This window comes from Pongo abelii, chromosome 14 (genome assembly GCF_028885655.2).
Source record: "Pongo abelii isolate AG06213 chromosome 14, NHGRI_mPonAbe1-v2.0_pri, whole genome shotgun sequence".
NCBI lineage: Eukaryota > Metazoa > Chordata > Mammalia > Primates > Hominidae > Pongo > Pongo abelii.
The window spans coordinates 42,071,984-42,092,669 of NC_071999.2; the positions used below are offsets into that span (position 1 = coordinate 42,071,984).

Sequence of the window (20,686 nt, forward strand, 5' to 3'; positions counted from 1 at the left end):
CTCCAGAATGGGGAGGATCAGTAACTGAAGTGGTAATATGACCCTGAATAGCTTCCAATCCAGTCTCCCATGAATTCTCTTACAACAAGCCGGTGGGGCTGCTGATTTTTCCCCGAACACATACTCCCTGCATTTTTTCATCTTTGGGTCTTGGCTTATGGTGTTTCCTCAGCCTGAAATGCTTCCAGCTGCTTTATCTTTCCCATCGCCCAGGTCTAATCCTAATAATCTCAGGGCTCTTCCTTAAATGCTGTTTGCTCCATGAAACCTTTTCCAATCTCCTCAACCAAATATAAATACGCTTTTTAAACCCAAACAACACTTTGCTTAAACTCTTGCATCCCCTCCTACCCTTTTGTCCAAAGTTTTTCTGTAAAAGATGTGCAACAAATAGTTTTTAAAATGGAAGTAAATTGAACTACTGTATTTGATAAAGTTTTGTGGACAGTGTGTGGGGTTGATGCATTCTTTATTCATTCATTCAACAAATAGTTATTGAATGCCTCCTATTTGCAGGGCGTGAATGACTCACCAAAGGTGGCATAGATAGGTAATGATGGATTCAGAATGGAAATCCAGGATAGCCTGGCTCCAAAGCCAGTACTTTTAACCCCTACATAGACATCAACAGCCAGAGGCTCCTGAACGCTGGGTGGCTTCACTGTTGGGAATATATTAGTTCTGTTTCTTTTCTTTAATTGTATAAAGTATTTTACCAATGCATTTTAAAGCTATGATTTAGCCTTGGTTTCAAAATTGCCTCTAAAATAATTTCTATTAATATAAGATGACCCCAGTAAAAGTAAAATAACGTATTCTGGGCAGAATTGTACTGGGTAGTATTGTACTGTCTAACAGCCAATTTGGGTTTTGTCAGTCCTGAACTTTATACAATTTTTTTTGTGGCCGTCTTTAAGAAAAACAACAACAACACAACAACAACAAACAGGCATGAAATATTTAACTTAGGAAAAGAAATCATTACAATTTACCTGAGTGTTAGAGGTTCAAGTCTCTTTTTTTATCCCCTAAGCTATCTTGATGCAATTGACCAGAAATTCTTACATAGAAATGCTTTCACATTGCAATCTGACTTCTCCTCCCCACCTGAAATACTTTACAACTCCTGTCCACTCCTAACACTTAGAAGGGACCTTGCAAAGGAGGCTTTATTCACTTCCCTGTAAGTCCATATCTGCTTTTGGCAATTAAGAAATGATACTCAAATGGCATTGGTTTTAGTCTCATATGAATTTTGGGGTTAATTTTCTGGGCTTCTTGGTATCTTTTCCCAGGAAATGGAGACACTTTAGTAGAATGGTCGTTTGAGACACAAAAATTTCTTAGTAAAAAAAAAAAAAATTTTGGCTATCGAATTGGGTCGGCAGTTGTCATTACGGAAACCATTTGGCATGATTATAATCTCCTTTTGGAACTGTTTAAATAGAATACAAAATAAATGAAAATATGTTCTTAAATAAATAATGCTGTCACTAAGGGATTTACTGACATTTATGTGGCTCAAACACTATGTTCAGAATAACATTACCCAGAATCAATCACTTCAATTTTAAAAGATCCTGGAGATGACTAACTTTATAGAAGGATTTAAGTCTTTTTTTCCTCAAAGCTTTTTGGAAGTATTGGCACTGCAAAGACAATGAGACACTATTGGAAATGAGGTTATTTGGTGTAGTATCAAAAATCACAGCAGAGGGCGTCATTGTAATGTGCTGGATTTTTCTTTCTTCATGAAAGAATATTTTCTCCATGGCTCTGCATCTTTCTGTTCACTCATTTTGAAACTTGCAATATGTTTATCTGAAAAAAAAAGAAAACACTTAAATACCAATTTTACTATATTGAGAGTGTAGGGTGCAATTTCAGCCTTAAAAATCGTTACTTATTTTGTTTGGTTCCCATGAAGTTATTGCAATTTTGGCACCTTTCTAGACTTCCTTCCAGAGCAGTGAGGAGTTGTGTAACCTCTTTTGCTTTTTCTTGCAGGTTGTCACTTTATTAAGACCATTCAAATTGTTGGCATATCATTATGTGAACACATTCATTAATTATGTTACTTTATTCAAAGATCAGGAAAATTACATGAAAACAGTTCATAACATCACACTTATTGCATCTTCCAGTTCCTTTCAGCGAATTGTGCTTAAGTTCTAACAGCTATCTACTCTAATACAAAGAGAAAGCTGTAAATTGTAATTATGTCAGATGTTCAAAATGAATGAGACTGAGTATAAATGATCCATTAATTTAGGTTGTTTTAATTATTTTATGGATTCATCTTGTGATTAGTTTAACTGTGATTAGGGTGAACAACGGATTGGAAAATAAAAGGATTGGCTGAACTACAGTTTAGTGCATCCTGAATGTGCATACACAGGCTTGCACTTAAATCCCAGTGAAGTTCCTTTTTGACAATTTTGTCTAAGAGAGAGCATCTCCAGCAGAGTACAAATATTTTTTATAACTCTGGGTTCTGCGGTCAAATATATTTATTTTTCAAGTCTCAACCTGGTTCCTTATAATTATGTTCACAGAGATATTTAATTTTATCCAATCATCATACACTCTAATAGTACATGTGTAGCATCCTGTTTTTTTTAAAAACAGTAGTCCTAATGATCTGTCAGAAAAGACCTATTTTTGAGATAAAGGAGTTTCTAAATAATGAATTATTGTTTAGTACCAGCTTTTGGAATCCTTACATTTTAAGGAACTTGAATAATTTAAATATTAGATAATGTAACTCCTCATAAAAACACTGTCTAGACAAGGGCCAATATTGCATTGAGATTGGATGAACATTTTATTTTGCATATAATTGTTGTCTACAAAACAAAATACTAATAATAATGGCTACCAGTTAGACAATTTAGAATATGTCTTACTATTTACCTTTGTGGTAAAACATTGTATGTTTTAATTTTTTTCTGATAAAATATTATACAATAACAAAACTGGACAGTATTGTGAAAAACAACCATTTCAGGGCTCTTGAAATTCACCAAAGGCATACAACAAATTGCGAAGCAATTATTCACAAAAAAATGCTGAATGTAAGTTAGTAGGAGCAGTGGGAGTCTATGGCATTCTTATCTGGGGCTTCTCCTATCCACGTCTTCTGTACCCCATTCCCAAGATGGATCTGTTGAGAAGTTTACGAGGGCACTGCTGAATGTGAAAACCAGCAGCTTCCCTGCCAAAGGGGGATCATTTGGTTTGGCGCACAGTGTGGAAAAACTTCACACCCAGTGGTGTTGTCAGTGGAAATAGCGACCTTTGTGGCAAATGAAAGGAAAAGACTAGCTGTTCAGGTAGTCTGAAGTTATAGTCTTGGTTGCAGCAAACAATGGACTCGTAGATAAGCCTGGAAGTTAAGGAGATCTGAGAAATGATAGCCTTGGAGGGCCTTGCTAAGTTCTCCATGTATCTATGCAGGGGAGACTATGAGAGAATCCAAATAAGCCACATATCTTTGGCTAAGTGTGAGACAGGCCACAGAGGAGGTGCCACCAGAAGGCCTGGTGAGAAGTAAAAGCCAAAGTCAACTTGACAACTGATTGATTGAGTCAATGGCAAAACTTTCTTTGGATTATTTAACTGGTGTTAAAAGACTATGCTAGGATTTTACAATTTCTTTTATTTTTGTAAATTCTTCATAAATTCTAAATTCTAATCTATTGGAATATATTCGAATATATTCTAATTTATTGGAATATATTCTAATTTATTGGAATATATTCTAATATGAAGGAATACATATATTCCTTCATAATAATTAGGAATAATTTAGGAATACACTAGAATGGGGAAATGTTTTTTAATTTCTGAATTGTGACTCTCTGAACTCATTCTCCATCTATAGATTAGAGCTCTTTATTGGCTTTACTACTTTTTTTAATTTTAGAGGAATAATATCTATGAGAACCTTGCAATATTAATAGTAGCTTCCATTTATTGAACACCTATTATGAGGCAGACATTGTGCTGTGACTTTACACACATTTTATGTCATTTAATTCTCATAATGGCTTTATGGTGATGTTATTCCCTTTCTGGGTGCAGAAATTGGAGCTTAAGCAAAATAACTTTTCCAAGGTTATAACAGCTAAGAAGTGAAGTATGTGGAATGCACCTTGGCAGTCTGATTCCTGAACTCAGATCCTTAAATACTATGCTATGTTTTCGGATGATGGTGCTACAGAATACAGAATATTTTTCTATGCCTATAATAACATAATCTGATAGCAATTAAATTACCTTATGTAGAGTTACTGGTACATTAAGCAGGTTTTATAGTTCAGTTTTTTTAAAAGAAAACCTTTATATCAAAGAGAATTTCAAACAGGTACAGAAGTAGATAATAATGTAATGATCCTTCGTGTACCCTTCACACAGCTTTGAATACTTTTTATAAGTGCTAACATTACTGCTTTCTATGCTAAACTTTGCTACAAAAAGGAAATATTATAGACCAATTTTTGTATAGTGAGCATCAGTAACTGTTAATTTTGCAACTAAAATGTTCAATAATGGATTTTACTAACTCATTACTTTGTGAGTATTTCGTTTTAAAATAGGCACACTAAGGCCAGACCCCGTGGCTAATGCCCGTAATCCTAACACTTTGAGAGGCTGAGGCAGGAGGATCACTTGAGCTTGAGTTTGAGACTGCAGTGAGCTATGATGGCACCAATGCACTCCAGTCTGGGCAATAGAGTGAGACCCTATCTCTACAAAAATAAATTAATTAAAAAATAAGTAAATTGAATAAAAATAGATACACTTACAATACGTTTTTAAAAGTAGACAACTCTGTGCAAACAACATGAAGAGTACAAGGAGGAGAGGGTTGTAAATATTCTGTGGCTATTTTGGCATAATGGAGCAAATGACTGGAACATAGCAGGGTAGAGCTGTGGAATTTGGTTTACGCATCCTCTGTTTCTTTAAGATGCTGCCTATGGACCTCTATGGGTCTCCCAGCCTCTGTCATGTGACTCCAGGCTAGCCGTCTTCTTTTAAAGACTTTTTTTTTTTTTCTGAGAAGTTTTAGGTTCATAGCAAAATTGAGCAGACAATACAGAGTTCCCATATCCTCCCTACCCCCTGCCAGCCGTGCATAGCCACCCTTACCGTCAACATTTGGCACCAGAGTGGTACGTTTGTTACAATTGATGAACCATTCATACCTCATTATCACTCAAAGTCTATGGTTTACATTAGGGTTCACTCTTGGTGTTTGTCATACATTCTGTGGGTTTGGACAAATGTACAGTAATGTGTACTTACTATTAAAATACCATAAACAGTAGTTTCACTGCCTTAATAATCTGGCTTGGTCTTTTATTCATTACATTTTCTCTTTTATAAGCATCAGTATTGTTCTTTCCTGAATTTCTAATAATCATGTCATGGTTTTCAGTGACTTGTGGAGAAACTGAGAACGAGTTCTCCGAATCCTGTCCTCAATTACTTGGCATAGTAGTATTCAACAGAGCTATGGTAGTTTGCTCTGGTAGTTTGCTTTGCTATGGTAGTTTGGACTGGAAGGAAATAGTAATATGATCATATTTTGTTATTTTAGGCCACCTACAGAAATATTTTGTGTTATAGAGAGGATTTAACTTCTTTATTTGAAACCTTAGGTCCCTTGAATGGGATATGATGTTTTATGCCATATGTTTCTGTAATAGTCTTTAAATTCTTGTTGTCAAACATATTTCCAGTAACTCTGGCTCCTGAGAGAAACTATTCTGTTTTTCTGCCTTTTCTTTGGCCTCTAGAATCCTAGAAACTGTGCATTTTGGTTATTCCTGTAATTTGTGGCCCTTTAAAATACTAATTGTCTTTTGCTTTTCAAGAAAACTAAAAATCATGTCAATGAGAGCTATTTCCTTTGACTCCTTAAATCTGGAGTGAGCAAGCCCACTGGTCAGAGTAGGATTCCTGACAATATCCCCTGTCTACACTATAGCCCAGGTTGCCATATACACAGTAGAGTTGTAAAGATCCTATTTTCTGTTCAGCTAGAGTTCTTGCTGCTGAACTAGGTGGATTTTACTCAGTTTTAACATAATCTGCAGATTGCATAGCACGATCTACAATTTTGTGCTACATTTTGTGGAAAATTTAGATGACTAAATGTTTTTCATTTTGAAGGACTTAGAAAAGGCAGTGTGGAGCTGTTAAGAGCTCAGATGCTAGAGAAAGCCAAACACTAGCTCTGCCACTTACAAGCCAAGTGATCCTAAGAAAAGTGAGCTTCACTTTTTCATTTGCATAAAGGACATATTAATAACAAACTCAAAACTGTAGCTAGGATTCATTGAAATAATGCACGCAAAGCCCTTGACTTGGTCTGGTGCACACTAAACCCTCATTGTTACCTGAAAGAAGAAAAGTGGTAACAAAGTACACTTGGATTTCATAACTACAAAGTCTCTTCCCTTCTAGGATCCCCCAAGGGGGTTCCATAAAATCAAGTATGAAATAGTCTTTGATGGAAAGGCTAATACGGTCTGGTTAGAGTCCATGAAGACTTCTGGATTCTTGTTGCTCTTGTAAGGTTAATTTGGATTTTACTATTGTGTTGAAGGACATAATTGGGGGCCAGGGGAAGATGCTTTTGTCTCTCTTCAGAGTACAGTTCTGTCTTCCATCCATTCTGAGAATCTAAGGTAACTCTGAAGATGATAGCAGGGCACTTGTCTGGTTTTTGTTTAAGTTTTTCTACCACAAAATCTCAAGTTCCGGTAACCTGAAGGGCTAGTCTTTCCTTTGTCTGGTTTGGTGGTTGCTAGAATAGAGTCTACCTGCTAACGTTCTATTTCAGAAATATTTTGTACAAAGCTTCCTTCATCTGCTATTGTAATGTTCTTGTTAACATGCAACAGTTTGCTAAGGGATCTCTGGCTTTTGTCCTGGCAGTCTGGAGGCAATGAAATACGTACTGCCAGGTATATATCATAGAACATTTCCATACAACTGAGCAGAAAGGCAGACTCTCATGTAGAATCAAATGAAATAATAAAAGAATCCTGTAAATCTCAAAGATCCCATCAAAATTCTTGCATGGAATTACTTAGACCTGGCAAACAGAAATACAGCTGCATTTGCAATGATTTAAAAAAAACTCATTGAAAATACTGGTGATAGCAAAGCAAATTAAAAGTTTAATATCATTTTGATTATATAGTATTTTTATAAAAACTCTTGGTCCTTTCACATAATTGATATGGTGAAAGAAATCTTGGTTATATGCTCAAATGTGACAAGAGCTTGGTTCAAGCACTAGATCCGTTATTTAATAAATATGTAATCTTGGACCAAATAATGTTCTGAGCCTTGGTTTTCTCCTCTGTAAGATGGGGTTAATACTCCACCTACTTCCTTTGGTTTTGGGGAGGCTTGAGTAAGATAATATGTATAATCTGTAAAGGACTCTGTAAATAAAATATATTAATTATATGATTTCCAATGTTCAAAACTGAGAATGGTAAAATCTTACACTTGAAAGGAACATTAGAAGACATTCAATGTATGCATCTTTCAAAAATAACATTGTTGAAATTCAAAATGTAACATTCAAAATATAACATTCAAAAATAACAACCCTATCTCTGTTTGGTCATTTCCAGCAATGCATTCAGACTACTTAGGATGCAAGCATTCCACTTGCCATTGGGCAAGTTTCTTAAATTGGGCTCTTCAGGAAGCAGACTTAGGAAAATTAAGGTGCGGGGCATTTATTAGGGAGTTCCCTTGGCATCACCCCTGAGGAAGCGAGAGAAGGAGATACTATAGGGCAGAGGACAAAGGCTTTAGCTGAACCCACAGTGAGCTTGGGCCTTCAATGGCCCCTCAGAGTTACCATGAGTTTGGGCTTGAGGGCCAGGCCTTTATACCTCCATCATGACCAGTCATTGCAGGCTGGCTTCCCCAGAAGGAGGTGCCATCTTGGCAAGGCAATTCTCTTCAGCTGAGGCCATCCCCAAGGAAGGTTAAAAACTGAGGCACATCTTCTGGCAGTCCTCCTGCAGCTAGTGGAATAAGTCCTTCCTTCCTCAAGGAGACCTTGTGCATTATGGCATCCACCACAGCAGGCCCTGCAGATGAGACATTTTGCCTTATATTGAGTTGACACCTTCCTCACTGTGACTGTCATGTAAGCTATTCTCTTCTGAGTCAATTCCAAGTCTTATCATTATTTTCTAACAGATAATTCTTTACTATATTCTGGCAACACTAGTGCTATAATACTGATACACATATATGTATCTATATCACATATATAAGATATATATCTCACATAGATATCATATACTCAAACATATATTACACACACATATATAAGGCTCAAATATATATTTATACACCTTTGCATATACATATGCCGAACTACACCTGACACATAGCTGTTAGTGACCATAATTATGTCATTTATTGGAGACAATAAAATAAGTCTTCTTTTCTAAGAGAATCAGATAAGCAGATCATGGATTCTGTTTTGGACATATTGAATATGAAGCACTTTTAAGACATCCAAGTAAAAATGTTGGGTGGGCATTTGAATTTACCTGGAGCTTCAAAAAGGGTCTACTCTACAGATAAGTAATTACAAGTTGGTGTTTATATAGTAATTGAACTATGGGGCATGGGTGAGATTATGAAAAGAGAATAAAGAGTAGAGCAGAGAGATAAGAAACATTCTAGTAGGCATGTTGGATTTACTTTGATTAGCAAATTGGCTTTTACAATTATTAGAAAATCATTTATTTGCCGGTATTTAAAAATCAGGAGGTTCCACATGATCCAGATTTAAGCTACTCTTGAAAAACTAAAAAATCAGGCAACATTTATTTTTTTATTTCTGCATGCCAGTAATGACCCAGAGCTGGGTTTCCCCTTTAGATACTGGATTTTCCCTTCAGTGGAGGGCTTCACCCCCTGAGGTGTGTGCAATCACTAGTTTAGTGTCGGGAGAGAGAGGACCCGTGGCTGAGACACAAACAACATCAATATTTATTTATTTTATTTTATTTTATTTTTTATTATACTTTAAGTTCTAGGGTACATGTGCACAATGTGCAAGTTTGTTACATATGTATACATGTGCCATGTTGGTGTGCTGCACCCATTAACTCGTCATTTACATTAGGTATATCTCCTAATGCTATCCCTCCCCCCTCCCTCCACCCCACAACAGGCCCCGGTGTGTGATGTTCCTCATCCTGTGTCCAAGTGTTCTCATTGTTCAATTCCCACCTATGAGTGAGAACATGCAGTGTTTGGTTTTCTTTCCTTGCGATAGTTTGAAAGAGCATCAATATTTAAAGACTGGTGGGTGAGAAGTCTGGCACTGAGATGTGGCCAGAGATGTAAGAGGCTGCAGCCCATAGGTGCAAGGGGAGAGAGAAGTGGTTAGCAGTATACAATTTTTTTTTTTTTTTAGGCAGAGTTTTGCTCTTGTTGCCCAGGCTGGAAGGCAATGGCACGATCTCGGTTCACTGCAACCTCTGCCTTCTGGACTCAAGCGATTCTCCTGCCTCAGCCTCCCGAGTAGCTGGGATTACTGGTGCCCACTACCACGCCCAGCTAATTTTTTGTACTTTTTTTTAGAGAGACAGGGTTTCACCATGTTGGCCAGGCTGGTTTTGAACTCCTGGCCTCAGGCGATCCACCCGCTTTGGCCTCCCAAACTGCTGGGATTATAGGCGTGAGTCACTGCTCCCGGCCAGCAGTATAAAATTCCTCAGAGAAGTAATACCTTTGGGAGATGGAGCTCATTGACTTTAGGGAGAGTGGTTTTGGTGTAGCAAAGGGGATGGAAGCCAGATTGAAGTGGGATGAGTGAATGAGGGGTGGGGAAATGAGGAAAAGAATGTGCACAATGAGAAGTGTAGCTTTGAAGGTAAGGACAGAAATAGGGATTAGCTGGAGGGAAGTTAGGTTGTGTTGAATTGGGGTGGGGGAGGGGGTTGAAGGGCAATAGGAAGAAGAGAAATAGAGGTGTTTTTCACATAACATTGCTTTAAATATCCCCTCTGACTTTTAAGTGGTTTGAACTATTTCTGAAATGTTAAGTGAAAATTCGGAGATGTTAGTGCTTTGTTGAAAACAACCGTGACCAAAGTACTTGGGTAGTAGAAAACTTAGATTGTACAGCTCAAATTGAAATGGGTAACTAAATAAAAGATTAAAAATTTTCAACTTGAATTATTTAGTCCAACACTTCATGACCTCATTTTGCTTTTAACAAATAAAATTTCACATGGCATGAGAGAGAAATTTCATATTATTTGAAAAGTAAAGTCTTAAGTCTGACTTATTTTTCAGATAAATAGCATCTTTGACAAAAACGAAACGAAGCATTTTTGTATGATTCTAGTGCAAACATAGATTATGTGATACTAATACACTATTTAAAAAATATTTTCCTATATATGGGATAGGAAAAACATTATGGATTTTCTTCCGGGAAACATTTCACAGATTCTTTTGTTGAACACCTATATCATGGATCACTCTGACTCTAGCACCCCTCAGCTCAGGGAAAGCAACAGTTTTCCTCAGTGTTCCTATTGCCCCCAGAGAGTGCTTGCCAAGTGCTCAGCAACATTTCACTGCTTTGTGCCATGCCACTGGGTACTTTGTTCTATCCTTGGTATGCCATGGTAGCTTCTGGGGCTGCTGCCCAAACCCTACTGGCTTGCTGATAATTTATCTCACTCTTGGCAGAAGGTGCTCTAGAGTTAAATTTTTTCCACAGCCCAGTTTCCCCAGGGTGTGATAATTTAGGGTGGAGAGGGGGAAGAGAGTGACGGCCTCTCTCTTCTTTTGTGTTAATTTCTTTTAGAGGGATCTTAATTATCTAAGGTCCCCATGTGTTCTGAGAGAAGTGGCTTTTTCTTATTGCTTATGGTTCTTTTTTCCTTAGAGTCAGCTATATCTGTTTAGAGGCCAGATCAGAGATAGAGTTTTTACTCTATCTCTGATATGCTTATATATCAGATTTCCTTTTTAAATAATAAATAAATATCATGCCAGGTAAGATTTTCTTAGTTAAAAGCAAAATGAGGACATGAAGTGTTGGATTAAATAATTCAAGTAGAAAAATTTTCATTTTCTATTTAGTATTTTTTTGTGTGTGTTGTGTGTGAGAGGGGGTCTCATTATATCACCCAGGCTGGTCTTCAATTCCTGAGGTCAAGCGATCCTCCTGCCTCAGCCTCCCAAGTAGCTGGAACTATAAGCACGCACCACTGTCTCCAGTCATCCCTATATTTATCTTCAATCAGAAGGCCATCAGGATCATCTCCAGAATTATAAAATATGAATTTTCAGATTCACTCACTGAATCCCTATTTTCATAAGTTTGTTCCAAACATCTGCATTTTTAACAAGTTCTAAAGAGGGTTGTAATATATACCCTTAGTTAAAAACATTGCCCTATGTATCCTTAACTTTGCTCCCCCACTCTCCAGAATAAAGACAGGTATCACCCTCTCTTTAGATGGCTTTTTTTTTGTTTGTGAAGAAAAAACATTCAAAATTTTTTCTCCAACAAACAGCATTGGCAGGTACAACTACAGGGGTTTCTCCATAGATCATACATTCATGAGGCATTATTAGCTTAACATTGAGAAAGCCACTGGTATGTTCTCTGTAACAATATCCACTTCACGTTTAAACAGGTACTATTATTGTGTTCACTTACAATTCCAGAAGGAAAGGCATCAATTGGAAATTTTTTTTTTTTTTTTTTGGATCCTATAGTCAGATACAATAACAGAGACAAAACTTTGGGTAACAATCTTGATCTACATTTCAATAAGGGCCTTCCACAAAGAGGGGAAAAACTTCTCTGCCCAGAAGTTAGGGTCTTTCTCCTTCCTCATTAAATCATTGGAACAACATTTCATTGTTTGTTCAACATTATTACATGTACAAAAGAGGATTAAAAAAAGGAATCACAAAAATATCTTGAATGTCCAGCTATTCTCACCAATACGTGAATTCTTAGGTTTAAGAGAGGGCCTGGGAATACTTCAGTGGTCATAAAATAGGAAAATAAGACACTGTGGCTACAAAAATAAAAAAATATATCCCCCTTTGGCTGGAATGCACATGCTCCCGTAATTCCAGGTAGGTTCTATACTAATTATTAAATGTGTTTTTTTGCTCAGCTCTTCTCAGTCCTTTATCTCTTCTGATCAACAGGACCTTTTTAATGTTAGGTCCCTGGGATAGATCTGAATGACAGCTATAGCCATTAACTGAGAGCTCTTAACATTTCTTATTATATGTCTATGCATCTTGCTACTTATCCATCTATCCATTGATCTATCTTAATTTATTCATCCATTAATGACAGGTTTTTTAATATTTATTGAGTACTTGCTGTGTGCTGGGTACTGAGGATATAAAGGTGAGCATGGCAAACCTGGTCCTTGACTTCGAGGAGGAGGAATAATTAATGTTTGCACAAATAGGTAATTATAAACCGTGATAAAGGCCACGAAGGTTGATGTGAGATTGTTTGACAAAAGCTTCAGATCTGGGCTGGTGAAGTCAGGGAAGATTTTGCTGAGGAAATAACCTTGAGCTAAAACCTGAAGGGTGAATAGATGTGCCAGGGTATTGGAGGTGAGCATGTATTTTGAATCATTTCCTTAAGTAGACTATCAGAAGCAAAATTTCTGGGTCAAAGTACATGACTTTTAAAAATCATTAAATGTTTTTTATTATAATTTTTTTCTTTAAATTTTAAATTCATTTAAAATTATTTTTATGTAATTTAAACTTACAGAGCAGTTGCAAATATAGTGTAAGGACCTTTTTTTTTGCCTTGAACTATTTACCAGTTTCCACTATGATGCCCCCAAACCCCCAAATACTTTATGCGAATAGCCTTCAAACAAGGACGTTCTCTTATATAAGCACAATATTATATTAAAATTCTGGGAATTACCATTGAATTATTAGTACTTTCTAATCCTTAGACCTCATTTGAGTCTTGCCGGTTTTCCCAAGTGATGTCTTTTGTAACAAAAGGTCCAGTTCAGAATCAAGTGTTGCATCTTGTCGGGTCTCTTGAGTTGGCTTCAGTCTTGAACATTTCCTCAGTCTTTTGTTGACTTTGAGGACTTTGACTCTTGAAAATCACTGTCTAGTTATTTTGTAGAATGTTCTTGCAGTTGAATTTGCTGATGTGTCTTCATGATTAGGTTCAGGTGATGCAAATTTGGCAGGAATATCACAGAAGTGTGTTCTTCTCATTACATTCTATTAGGTGGCACAAGGTTTCAATTTGTCCCACTACTGATGATGTTCAAGTTGTTCACCTGATTAAAATGGTATCTGCAGAATTCTCTCCTGAAAAGTTACTTTTTCCTTTTGAATTTAATAAATATTTGGAAGCTGAAAATATCCCATTCTTTATAAGACTTTCAATTTATCCTTTTTGATATTTATATCAGATTGGACTTCTTGTTTTCCTCTTTTATGCAATTGGTTATAATCCATTACTATCATTATTTAATTTGATGCTCGAATTATCTCATATTTGGCTGGCTTCTGTGTCCCACTGCTACCATGGCTGCCCCTCCCCCTCTCAGATTTCCTCCTCTGCCATCTCAGGCCACCAACACCCTGAGCTGAGCTGCTACTCAACATGGATGCCCTCTTTCCCTCTCTGCTCAGGATCCGACATCCTTTACCAGCTGTTCGCACCTCCTGTTTGTGGAGGAGCTGTGGAGGAGGTGTGGACAGCCAGCATTTATGTGGAGACATCCTCCTCAGCCTTCATGGGCTCCAACACTCAATATTGGCTGTCACACACTTCCCACCCTAATTGAGCTCTAATACCCTCTTCCTAGTGTAGCTTGGGGATCCCTGCCATCTATGCATTTTTCCAACTTTTGCTATTTTATCACATTTCCTTCTAATCTTTTCTCTATGCACTTAACGTAATGCTGATAACTATGATTTTTAAATCCCATTTTTTTATTTTTAATAATTTCAACTTTTATTTTAGATTTGGGGGTACATGAGCAGGTTTGTGACATGGATATATTGTGTGATGGTGAGGTTTAGGATATGAACAATCCTATCACCCAGATGGTGAGCAGAGTACCCAATAGTGAGTTTTTCAACCCTTTCTCCTTATCCTCTCTCCCTACTCCATTAGTCCTTAGTGTTTATTATTGCTATCTTTATGTCCACTAGTACCCGATGTTTAGCTCTCATAAGTGAGAACATGATGTCTTTAATTTTCTGTTTCTGTGTTAATTTACTTAGATTATGGCCTCTAGCTGCATCCATGTGGCTTCAAATGATATGATTTCATTCCTTTTTATGGCTATGTAGTAATCCATGGTATATTATGTACCATATTTTATTTATCCGATCCACGGTTGATGGGCACCTATATTGATAGCATATCTTTGAAATTGTGAATAGTACTTCAATGAACATAGGAGTGCATGTGTCTTTGGTAGAATGATTATTTTTCTTTTGCATATATACCCAATAATGGGATTGCTGGGTTGAGTGAGTTCTGTTTTAAGTTCTTTGAGAAATCTCCAGACTGCTTTCTACATTGGCTAAACTAATTTACATTCCCACCAACAGTGTATAAGCATCCCTTTTTCTCCACAGCCTCACCAGCATCTGTTATTTTTTGACTTTTTAATAATAGCCATTCTGGCTGGTGTGAGATGGTATCTCATTGTGGTTTTGATTTGCATGTCTCTGATGATTAGTGATGTGGAGCATTTTTTCATATGTTTGTTGGTCACTCGTACGTCCTCTTTTGAGAAGCGTCTGTCTTTTGCCCACTTTTTAATGGAGTTATTTGTTTTCGCTTGTTGAATTTTTAAGTTCCTTACAGATTCTGGATATTAGACCTTTGTTGGATGCATAGTTTGTGAATATGTTCCCTCATTTGGTAGGTTGTCTGTTTACTCTGTTGACAGTTTCTTTTTCTGTGCAGAAGCTCTTTAGTTTAATTAGGTTCCACTTGTCAATTTTTTTTGTTGCAATTGCTTTTGAGGACTTAGTCATAAATCCTTTCTCAAGGTTGATGTTCAGAATGGTGTTTCTTAGGTTTTCTTCTAGGATTCTTGTAGTTTGAGGTCTTATATTTAAATCTTTAATCCATCTTGAGTTTATGTTTATATATGGTGAAAGGTAGGGGTCCAGTTTTATTCTTCTGCATTTGGCTAGCCAGCTATCCCAGCACCATTTATTTACTAGGGTGTCCTTTCCCCATTGCTTACTTTTGTCGACTTGGTTGAAGATCAGATGGCTGTGGGTGTGTGGTTTTATTTTTGGGTTCTCCATTCTGTTCCATTGGTCTGTGTATCTGTTTTTGTACCAGTTCTGTGGTGTTTTTGTTACTGTAGCCTTACAGTATTGTTTGAAGTTGGGGAATGTGATGCCTCTGGCTTTGTTCTTTTTGCTTAGGTTTGCTGAGGCTATTTGGGCTCTTTTTTGATTCCATGTGAATTTTAGAATAGTTTTTTTAGTTCTATGAAGAATGACATTGGCAGTTTGATAGAAATAGTTTTGAATCTATAGATTGCTTAGGGCAGTAGGGCCATTTTAACGATATTGACTCTTCCAGTCCATGAACATGGAATGTTTTTCCATTTGTTTATTTCATCTATGATTTCTTTCAGCAGTGTTTTGTAGTTCTCCTTGTAAAGATCTTTCACTTCCTTGGTTAGATGTATTCCTAGGTATTTTGTTTTTTTTTGTGTGTGTGACTATTTTAAATGGGATGGCATTCTTGATTTGGTTCTCAGCTTGAACATTATTGGTGTATACAAATTATACTAATTTTTGTATCTTGAAACTTTACTGAAGCTATCTATCAGTTGCAGGAGCCTTAGTGGAGTCTTTAGGGTTTCCTAGGTATAGAATCATATTGTCAGTGAGGAGAGATCATTTGACTTCTAAGCCTATTTGGATGCTTTTTATTTCTTTCTCTTGCATGATTGCTCTGACAAGGACTTTCACTACTATGTTGAATAGGAGTGGTGAGAGTGGGCATCCTTATCTTGTTTACACAAGACCCGTTTTCTCAAACCGTTAAGAATGTTTCATAAATGTGACTTTAAATGACTTGAAATGGACATAATATTTTTGTCTGTAATTGCACATTGCTGCCTTATGTGAGAGACTCCTAGAAGAGGAATTACTAGGTCAAAAGTACCAATATTTAGGCTCTTGATACACATTTTCAAATAATCATTTCAGAAAGGTTACATATTCAAATATATATATATATTTTTTTGAGTTGGAGTCTTGCTGTGTTGCCCACTCTGGAGTGCAGTGGCACAATCTCAGCTCACTGCAACCTCTGCCTCCCACGTTCAAGCGATTCTTCCACCTCAGCCTCCTGAGTAGCTGGGACTACAGGTCTCTGCTGCCACGTCTGGCTAATTTTTTGTATTTCAGTAGAGACAGGGTTTCACTGTGTTGCCCAGGCTGGTGTCCGACTCCTGAGCTCAGGCAATCTGCCCACCTCGGCCTCCTGAAGTGTTAGGATTACAGGCATGAGCCACTTCACCTGGGCATGTATTCAAATATTTTTAAGTTGGTTTATAAATGCAATGCTGTGACAATAAAAATATCATTTTTTTAAATGAGCTAACCAATTTGATTTTAAAGTTTGTTGAGATGAATAAACAAAGGATGGCCAGAAGAATTCTGAAAAAGAAAAGCAGCATATGGGTGTAGGGGAGCTACCCTTATCAGCTTCTCTATTGAAAAGAGTGTGATATTGTTGAGTGTATAGACAGAAGCCCAATGAAACAGAACAGAAAATCCAGAAATAGACCCAAATATATAGCAAAATTTAGTATATGTAAAGGGTGACACCTCAAATAAATATGTTACATAGTGTTAGGATAGATAGTCACCTGGAAAAAGATCTAATTGGATCTGTTCCTTTCTCCATAAACCAGGACAAACTGCAAATGTTTCAGAGAGGTAGTGAAAAAATGAAACCGTGGAATTACTAGAAGAAAACTTAAATTTCTAATATGAACCAAAATTAGAAGCATAAAAAACTGATACATTTAACTACATAAAAAAATCTTCCCAGGCTCAGGTCTGTAATCCCAGTACTTTGGGAGGCCGAGGTGGGTGGATTGCTTGAACCTAGGAGTTTGAGACCAGCCTGAGCAACATGGTGAAACCCCATCTGTACTAAAAATACAAAAATTAGCTAGGTGTGGTGGCATGTGCCTATATTCCCAGCTACTTGGGAGGCTGAGGTGGGAGAATCACATGAGTCCGGGAAATTGAGGCTGCAGTGAGGCATGATCATGCCACTGCACTCCAGCCTGGGTGATGGGTAAAATGACAACTGAGAAAAAAAAAATGTTACCCATTTCAGGGACAAAAGACTAATAAATCTAATAATAAAAGAAGAAAGTGATGAAAAACCTAGTAGAAAATGGGCAAAAGGTGTGAGAAGCTTACAGAAAAACATTGCAAAATATCTTTAAAATATATTAAAAGATGCATTGCTCATAATAAGATAAATGTATACTAATATTATACTGAGATGCCATTTTCAATTATCAGATTGGTGAAATTCCAAAAGTTTACAATATTTTGTTGGCGAGGCATGGGGAATACAAAATGGCAAACAGCTATGGAGGGGAACTTGATATTACTTAGCAAAACTACATATGTATTTCTGTCTTTCAATCAGTAATCCCACTTTAATGAATTTATCCTCAGGATATACTAATAAAAATATGACATGTCAGGGTAGCGGGAAAGAGTGGAGTCAACTCAAATGGCCTTCAGTAGGTTGTTGGTAGAATAAATTATGATACATACATAGTAGATCAGTAACTATGCTAAAATTATGCTCTATAACAAACCACCCCAGAAACCTTTGCAGAAGGTAGGTTTTTAAGGAATTATAGCAGAAACACACACACACAGGATAGTACATATCTTTCATTTTACACAAATAATAGACTATACACACTTCTTTGTGCCTTGCTGTTATTTCACTTAACAATATATATTAAAGATTATTTTATATCTGTGTATAAAAAGCTTCCCTATTTTTTGTTGTGGCTATATGTTATTTCATGGTATGAATACACCATTATTTATTAAACCAATCTCTTATTGAAAGATGTTTAAGTTGCTTTCAATTCTTTATTATTAGGAAGTGCTAGGCTGGGCACAGTGGCCCCTGCCTGTAATTCAGCATTTTGGGAGGCCGAGATGGGTGGATCACCTGAGGTCAGGAGTTCGAGACCAGCCTGGCCAACATGGTGAAGCCCCGTCTCTACTAAAAATACAAAAATTAGCCAGGCGTGGTGGTGTGCCCTGTAATCCCAGCTACTCGGGAGGCTGAGGCAGGAAAATCCGCTGAACCCAGGAGGCAGAGGTTGCAGTGAGCCAAGATCACGCCATTGCACTTCAGTGTGGGTGACAAGAGTGAAATTCCACCTCAAAAAAAAAAAAAAAAAAAGAGATGCTGCAATGCATTACTATGTATGTATATATACATACGCACATATAATTTTGCACAGACATGAGTATGTTTTGGCTACCTCCTCAGAAATAGAAGTTTTCAGCACATTCGAAATTCCCCTTTCATCCAGCACTTCAGTGTTGACTCTGTTTCTTGTTTAGATTTCATATATAGTGATACATTCTTTGAAGAATACCCCCCAGGCTCTTGTTTTTAGAGGTAAAATAAAGTTGTAGTAGAGAATAAGAACAATATGTTTCCTTTTCTGTTTACAAAATTACCTGTGACCAACAAATGGTCTTTAAAAGAAAAAATATGCAATTACATTTCCACTATTTATTCTTGTTAGTTCACTGACTGAAACTGAAATGTGGTTTATTACAATGGATGAAAATTTGGAAAGAAACAATTAATTTGCATAATCAAGCAATCTGCATTATACTGCATAAGGGACAATAACAAAGTGAATTATGTACAAGGCTAGACTTCACGCTTTGACAAACAAAATGTAGCAGAATAGTTTCTGTAAGTGGAACTTTTGGACAAAATTTCCACATAAGATACAGGTAGCATGGATGAAATAGAGATGTTAAGACATTTTAGTTTTTTTTTGTTTTTTGTTTTGATCTTTCTGAAGTATGACTTACCATAGCTTGAGGGGGATGTAAGGAACTAACACATTAAAAAATAGATGTTGGCTATTATTATGATGAAAGGAAAGTGGTTTACAGTATGGAAAATATCATGGAAGTTTACGCGGATTTGGGTAAGAGAGTGATCGAGGCTCAGAGGATGCCCTGAACAACACAAGAGAAAAGAAGGTAAGAGTAATGTGAGAACATCAACTCTAAAAACTGAAGTGTAGTCTGATGGCCATGAATTCTCATAAGTCCCTAGTCGTGTGAGCTTTCCCTTATTTTCCTCAATAAATGTGTATTTGTATATATGTTTGTGTATGTTTGCTTTTTTCATCCTCAGACAACTGAGAAATACTTTGTACTTCACTATCCAGTATTTATATGTCTTACAGCACCTTTTCTCCTTGTATGTTAGTTTTTTCTTCAGTATACTTAATTTTAAAGCTGTACTTCTCTTTTCTACTCAGTTGTCTTTCCTATCGTTTAAAGCCATGAGACTGATTGCTTTTCCTTCTCAGTGCATCCATCCCCCATACAAAGACTCTTTTATTTTCTTATTTATGGAAATTTCTTGCCGTCACATTTTGACATTCTTCCAGACAATAAGGAGTTATGTAGCGTTGGCAAAAGTCCTGCATCTAGTTCTAAAGAGATGTACCCCCACTGTGTATCTCAGATTTCCTCTTGATCTGACCTTTCTCTTTGCCCTGGCTTAACTTATCTGAGTTTGCTGGTGGTGCCAAGTTCCTTCTGCTTGTGAGCTGAATTAATGAAAAGGCATCAACATCAACTTCCCTTGCTGTAATACACACACACACACACACACACATACACATATCATCATCATCATAATCATATCATTGGGGAAAGTTTTCACGTTGACTTTTTTGGGGGAGATGGTTATAAAGGTAGCATGAGGAAGGTGAGGGTAATAATAGAAATTCAGTAGATCTTGCAGGACAAATTGCCTGATTCAAATGGTGAGCTACTCTCATTATATTCAGAGTAGGCGACATAATGTATTCACTTCTTTCCTTTTCATGGGCAAGTTGTACTTGTGTAAACAGAGGGAGAATAGTACACATCTGTTCTGTTTCCAGTCCTATGATTCAGACTATTTTAAGTTGCCAAGAACCAGGAAAGTCTGGAGCCATTGTTTGCTGACATAGTCAATGGAGTTCAGTCGGGAAATAGGAGCAGCCAAATGTTCCCCAAAACGGAGGTGGTGTGGCTTCCACCAGCCCACCAATGTCAGCCAGCCTTACTTTAAAACTTACTCAACTGCACAAAATTGCAGATGAAATGAATAACCTAAGCTCATTTCTCTCATCATTACAATCTCCAAAACACTAAGTTTCTTTTAGCAACTCAGCACTGTATTAATTTCCTGCCAGGCAGAATACTTCTCTAGCCTTCTGTGGAGGTCTTTTTTTATTAGTCACCCATGGATTTCTTTTCCCATAATGCTGCTTGGAATATTACCAACCTATGGTGAATTTAATTTTAACCATCATGTTAC

At 36.9% G+C, this 20,686-nt stretch overlaps 1 protein-coding gene across 1 annotated transcript in view; it reads left to right on the forward strand.

Annotated features, from left to right (window-relative positions):
- Positions 1 to 20,686, forward strand: part of LOC112136064 (uncharacterized) — an 83,280-nt gene that overhangs the window by 48,312 nt on the left and 14,282 nt on the right. The window lies entirely within an intron of this gene.